Source organism: Lotus japonicus, chromosome 2 (assembly GCF_012489685.1).
Source record: "Lotus japonicus ecotype B-129 chromosome 2, LjGifu_v1.2".
In the NCBI taxonomy this organism is placed as follows: Eukaryota; Viridiplantae; Streptophyta; class Magnoliopsida; order Fabales; family Fabaceae; genus Lotus; species Lotus japonicus.
Window position 1 is genome coordinate 1,087,342 of NC_080042.1, and position 7,284 is coordinate 1,094,625.

At 36.3% G+C, this 7,284-nt stretch overlaps 1 pseudogene; it reads left to right on the forward strand.

The window, feature by feature from the left end:
* The first annotated feature begins 3,396 nt into the window (after positions 1-3,396).
* On the forward strand, positions 3,397-7,006 carry LOC130735160 (disease resistance protein RPM1-like; annotated as a pseudogene).
* Positions 7,007-7,284: the final 278 nt, after the last annotated feature.

Here is a 7,284-nt window from a genome sequence, read left to right on the forward strand (position 1 = left end):
CGCAACGTCGTCCCCCACCTCCTCGGCGAAGTCGACCCATCCATTGATCTGAACCTATACTACTTCGATCTGCGACGGAGCATGTAGATCTGCAAGCAACAACTTGTGCATCTTCAAATTCGCCTCTTCCTGTTTCCAAATCCTCGTCTTCAGTCTCTGTTTCGTCATCATACTGTTCCAATTCGCCATCGATCCCGTCTTCTTCTTTTTCTGCGAACTTCCGGCAACAACAGCAAGGGAGGTGGGTGAGGAAAGGTGAGGGAGCAAGAAGAGGATGTGGTGGGGAAGAGAGACGGGAAGATGGATTTTTGAAGTGGAGGAACATGGATTTGTAGATTTTTTTATAAAAAAAAAAAATTATGGGTTTTGTTTTATGAAGATGAAGATTCTGGGTTTTATAAGATTTAATGATGAAGAAGTTTGAAAAAGATGAAGAACCAATCAATACTTGGGTTTTTGAATTTTTTATTTTATTTTCCAGCAATCTGTTAAGTTTTGGACGGAAGTTGGACGGAAAACCAAAAGTGCAACGACATGTATAGTTGGAGGACGTCTATTGCTAATTTTAAAGTTTGGGGACGATTTTCGCAGGAAGGCAATAGTTGGGGGACCAGTGCAATTAAGCCTTTACTATAAAAAATAATTGTTTCAAAGTAATGTCTCACGACATCAAATCTTCACCCAATAAAGTGGAAAAAAACTGTACCAAAGAAAAGTAGAAAATAGGCACCAAAAAACCCAACAAAATGGCAAACTAGACCATACTACTATAGAGAGGGTACAAACTAAAACTCAGAATATAAATATTAACATAACGAGCTTATCGACCAAAAATACGTACTAAAATTTCAGCTAAAATAAAATACAAATGATGGACCACCAAAATCAGTCGACGACTTAAGAATCTTTCTCCTTCGGGATAAACGGTCACTTTGGTCCTCAAAAGTGTCAACCGACTTCACATTCGTCCCTGAATGAATTTTATTCACCTCGCGGTCCCCCAAAATGTCAAACGTCCGTCACTTTAGTCCTTGACGTTAAAAAACACAAACGGACGTTAACGGAAGGTTAAGTTGGAACGTTGGAAAAGTTTGAAATGCTTCAATTTAGTCCTTGGTCTGGATTTTTCCCCAAATTTAATTAATAAAAAAAATAAAAACCGGAAACCCAACAACAATAATGAATCTTCATCTCCTTTATCATGAAATAATGAAACCTCATAAAATCTCAGAACCTCACACACTGAAACTGAATTGACTTTAGACACTGGAGCCTCCAATCATATGACAGCTACACCAAATATGTTAAATAATATTCGAAAATATTCACATATAAACTCTGTTCTTATTGGTGATGGTTTCTTTCTACTTATTATTGGTATTGGAGATTCTTTTATTAACCAAACAAATATTACTTTAGCCCTTCGAAATGTCTTGCTAGTTCCAGATTAAGAACGAGAAACAAGGGAACCGATGATCACAGGAAGCAAAGAGTGACCTATATGTTTATTCCTCATCACCTACATTATTTTTCTCGCATCATTTCAAATCTAGCTCGGTAGACACTTGGCATAAACGTCTAGGCCACACTCAAAATAAAGCAATACATTTGCTAAAGAACAAATGATTAATTGAGGTAATTAGAACCATTAAATTTGAAGATGATAGTTGTCAATTGTAAAAACTAAGTAAATTTCCATTTTCTTCTTCTAAACATTCTAATGGTTATGTTGTTGAAAAAATTCATTGTGATTAGTGGGCCCTGCCCCAGTTTTATTCATTGAGAAGTTCAAATATTATGCTTGTTTTGTTGATGACTTCTCCATGTTTACATGGATAATTCATTTACAACAAAAATATGATTTTGTTGAAGCTTTACTTGCAATGTGCCCTACGCAACATGAGAATTGAAAAGTGCTACTTCATCAATTATTAGTATTAGTGTTTTGTATTAGTAAATTTATATTTTTAAAAATATTAAAATCTAAAATATATATTTTTACATTCCCATAATTAAAAGATTAATTTATGTTTACTCATAACTGTTAATTTTTTCTATGACTTTATAGTCTGTTTGGTATGTTGTTTAGTATAAGTCCTGATAGTATAAGGTTTGATTGTATTAGGTCTGATAAAAATTTAATACTATACAACGTTTGGTCATACACTGTATAATTACTATTTAGTTTAAATTAAGATAAACCTATATTTTGTGAAATATTGAATAATTATATATATTATAAAAATGAGGATAATGTTAGTGGCGGCGAAGTGGTTGCGATAATGCAGTGGCGGTAGGGACAATGGTGGTTGTGATGAAAGCAATGATGATGCTGAGTGGTAGTTAGGGTGGTGGCGGTGTTGGAAGTAATGGTGATGATGGTGACGACGGTAGTGACAGTGGAGGGCGGTGGTGGTGGCGATTGTGGAGGGTTGTGGTGGCGGTGGTTCAAGTGGTAGCGGCGGTGGTGGTGGAGGGTGATGGTGGTGACAATAGTGGAGGGTGATGGTGATGGCGATGGTGGAGGGTTGTGGTGGTGGCGGTGAATTAAATATTTTTGTATAAGTTTATACACCACACTCTTATCATTCTTTATCCATCATCTATAGGGTGGATTAAATAATTTGTCACTTTAATATATAGGAGAAGATTAATGTATAAACTTATATAATAATATTAGTACTAAACAATAGATAAGCCTATAATGTATTGTAAAAATTCATTTTAACATTTTTAATTTAGAGCACAAAATGTTTATACACACCATTTGTATTAGTTGCACCAAATTTGTGGCAACATATTTTCTATCTATTTATGTAATTGCTGCCACAGTGTATCAATTGTGAAAAAAACAGAGCAGTAGTTTATGTTAAAAGTTAGAGTCATTGTATATACAATAATGATTCATAGACATTGATATAGTAAAAACACCTTCAAACACCCCTTTTTCCTGTGGATTTGGCCAAATAATATGGTTAGTCATGTGTATTTAGGTGGTTAGTTCAGTGTATTATTTGGCCAAATCCCTAATTTAGGAATTTCAATTTTACACGGTTCTGTGCTTTATGGTTAGTCATGTGTATTTAGGTGGTTAGTTCAGTGTATTATTTGGCCAAATCCCTTATTTAGGAATTTCAACTTTACACGGTTCTGTGCTTTATGGTTAGTCATGTGTATTTAGATGGTTAGTTCAGTGTATTATTTGGCCAAATCCCTAATTTAGGAATTTCAACTTTACACGATTCTGTGCTTTATGGTTAGTCATGTGTATTTAGGTGGTTAGTTCAGTGTATTATTTGGCCAAATCCGCAGGAAAAGGGGTGTTTGAAGGTGTTTTTACTGTATCAATGTCTATGAATCATTACTCTTGTATATATTCCCCCTTTCTTAGATAAGAATTGGTGCTATTGTTAGTGCCATTACACAACAGATTACCGACACATTCAAAGTCTTCTTCCTCTCACCAAAGCTCTATCTTTTGGTCTTCCTCTAACCGTTTAGCAAAAACCAGATCGAGCTAAGATAAAAATGGCGGAACTGGCGGGACTTGTATTGTCTTTCGCTCGTGATATGCTTTCACTAATAGTGGAGTGTGGCACTCTGTTAAAAGATCTCCCAGAAGAAGTCAAAAATATGAGAGATGAACTGCAAAATATTCAAACCTTCATTTATGAAACAGATAGATCCAATGCAACTGAAGAAGTCAAGGAAAAGTTGAAGCATTTGGTGAAAAGAGCTTTCCACTTAGAAGATATCATCGATAAATACATGATCACTAAGAAATGGGAGCCAGCTCGTATACGAACAGCGTATAAGCTCAAGCACTTGAAATGGGTCCAAAAAGATTACGGCTTTCAAATCCCATCTTCTTCAGAACCAGGACAAACCCGTTCCGGTTGAAACCAAGATGCGGCGGTGCAGAACCTTCAATTGGCTCCTCTTTTCCTGAAAGAAGATGATGTTGTTGGCTTTGAATCACCAAAAAAAACCTTCATTGATTGGTTGGTGAATGGAAGAGAAGAGCGAACTGTTGTCTCCGTGGTTGCGATGGGAGGACAGGGAAAAACCACTCTTGCCAGACAAGTTTTCAACAACCAACAGGTTACAGGCCACTTCCCTTACCGTGCTTGGGTCACTGTGTCTCAGTCATACACTGTGGAGGGATTGTTGAGCAACATTTTACAGGAATTTTACAAAGAACAAAAGCAGACTCCTCCTGAAAATATTTCAACAATGGATCGAGGGTCATTGATAACTCAGGTGAGAAACTACTTGCATAACAAGGAGTATGTTGTCTTTTTTGATGATGTATGGAACACACAGTTTTGGGATGACATTGAGCTTGCTTTAATTGATGATAAAGTTGGAAGTAGAGTATTTATCACAACAAGGGATGTGAATGTTGCAGACTCTTGCAAGAGATCTTCTTTTGTTCAACTGTATGAGCTACAACCATTAACTCAAGAAAAATCCATTGAGTTGTTCTGTAAGAAGGCATTCTTTGAATTGAATGGATGTTGTCCCCATGATCTTATGGACATATCTTCTGAAATTGTTAGCAAATGCAAAGGTTTACCACTAGCTATTGTAGCCATTGGTGGTGTTTTAGCTTGCAGAAAGGCAGATGTGTCTGAGTGGAGAAGCTTTAGTCAAAATCTAAGCTCAGAACTGGAGAGGGATTCCCGTTTAGATAGCATAAGGAAGGTTTTATGTTTCAGTTATGATGATTTGCCTACCTATCTTAAACCTTGCTATCTATATTTTGGAATGTACCCTGAAGACTATGAAGTTCGAACAGCGAGATTGACTAGACAGTGGATAGCTGAGGGGTTTGTCAAAGAGGAGAGGGGGAAATCTTTGGAAAAGGTTGCAGAAGGATATCTAATGGAGTTGGTCCGTAGAAGTCTAGTGCAAGCATCTTGGTTGAGTATTGATGGCAGAGTTAAAGGTTCTCGGGTGCATGACCTATTACGGGAGATGATCCATAGAAAATTTGAGGATTTGAGTTTTGCCCATTTTATTAGTGAAGATGACCGGTCAGCCTCAATTGGGAAAAGTCGACGCCTATCAATATCAGCAAATTCCAATAGTTTCATGACAAGCACCGAAAGTTCAAACATCCGTTCCTTGCTTTTTTTCATGAAGGAGGAAACGATACAAGAATTACTTGGGAGGATAATTCCTGCAAATTGCAAGCTACTGAAGGTACTTGATTTACAAAATCCAATTTCTATATGGAGTTTTTCTCATGTTCCTCCTGAGAATCATTTTCCTGAGAATTTAGGGACCCTAATCCACTTGAGGTATTTGAACATTGGAGGTAGAGGCATTAAAAGTCTCCCAGAATCCATTTGCAAACTTGAGAACCTTGAGACCTTGGATGTAGGAAAAGGCGAAGTGGTGTTGTTGCCAAAGGAGATAAGCAGACTCATAAAGCTACGACACCTTGATGGGTCTTTTAAGTTTAATCCATTAACGAAGGATAGTGTTGGAGGAATGACATCCCTACAAGCACTAAGTTATTTGAGCCTAGAAGATGATGAAGCAGGAGAGCTAATTAAAGAGCTAGGAAAGCTAAGCCAGTTAAGAGTGTTGGGTTTAAATCGTGTTAGGGAAGGACAAGGAAGCGCTCTGTGTTCCTCATTGAATAAGATGCAGCAACTGGAGAAACTATCGGTTTATGTCACACAGCCAGATGAAGTCATTGATTTGCATTTGATTTCAACCCTGCCTCTGCTTCGATCGTTGTTCCTTAAAATGAAATTAAATAAGTTGCCAGAGTGGGTTCCAAGCCTTCAATATCTTGTTCAGTTGACATTGGAAGACTCCGAGTTAACTGTTGATCCATTCACATCACTACAAAACCTTCCAAACTTGTTGCGCCTCCGGATCGAAAATGCGTATGCAGGTGACACTTTGCATGCTCATGATGGGGGGTTTCCCAAACTAAAGAAGTTACAACTCAGGAATTTACACAATCTGGAATTCATCCTCATTGACAGAGGAGCAATGCCTTATCTGGAAATTTTCTGGCTACATAACGTGCCCAAGCTCAATGAGGTGCCAAGCGGCATACAACACTTAAATAATCTTAGTGCGTGTTTGGTTTCAAATCTGGAGATGTCAAACGTGGATCCAGAAATCCAAAAGCAACTATTTCTTGCTTCTGTAAACGTGGATCGGAGCCAAACGTGTATCCTGAATGGGTTTTCCAAACACATACTTAAACGTGTCGAGTTAAGAGAGCCAGGGCAATTCGACTTTGAAGATAACAAACAACGCCAAATCATCCAACATGTGCCGCTTGTTCGTGTTTTAGACAAAGACTACAACCATACTCGCTTTGAGTTTGGGGAAAAAAAAGGTATTTTTTTGTCTTCATCATAAAAATATATATATTCTTGTTTGTATTTACTTTTCAGCCATTAAAAATACAAGATTTATGCATTTCCTAAAATATTTACTCTCTATTTAGTTTTTCTTCTTCTTCTTCTTATTCAGAACATGCTTTGTTTTTTTTTTTTTTCAGAGTAATAAATACCACGTCAGCAATACGAAATAATGAGGTATTTTATTTAGTTGTTGTTTTTCATTTGAGATTCATAGATATGTATCATCAGTCTAAATAATTTTACTCCAATCGCATAATTTCATATAAGATCAAACAAACACATTTCTTTTAACTTTCAAAAAAAACTTTAATTAAAATAAAATAAATTTATGGTATGACGAAAAAATTATATACTTGTGTAGAAAAAAGTTTACAAGACAGTGCATCAAGCAACATTTGTCTATTCATTTTCATTTTCAGTATTTATGCATTGTAATGCTATATTCTAATAATATTCTCTTTTTACTTGGTAGGCATTGTGCATCCAGTTCAATGAAATTCAGATTCTCTTTGTGGGCTTTCCACAAAATGGCCACATTTGGCATTATGTCTTTCTATTTTTCATCTTGTACTTCAATCTTGTATTCTCTTGGATTTTTCTCTAATTATTTATTAATGCAGCATCTCTTTTCCGTCAAATAAAATTTGTGTATTTTTCTTAATAATGTATGTGAAACTTCAAAGTGAATGAATGGTTTAAACATTTTATTTTTGAGAATTATATTTATAAGACACGAGCACTCATTTTCTATACCCAAAATTCCACATCCAATTCAATTATCACGGTGAAATTTATGGTGTCACCCTTAAAAGGGATGCACCGGTGTCCCCCATAATATGTAAGTCATATACCATTTCTGGCAGTTTCTAACCTTCAGTGTGTGAAAAATTAA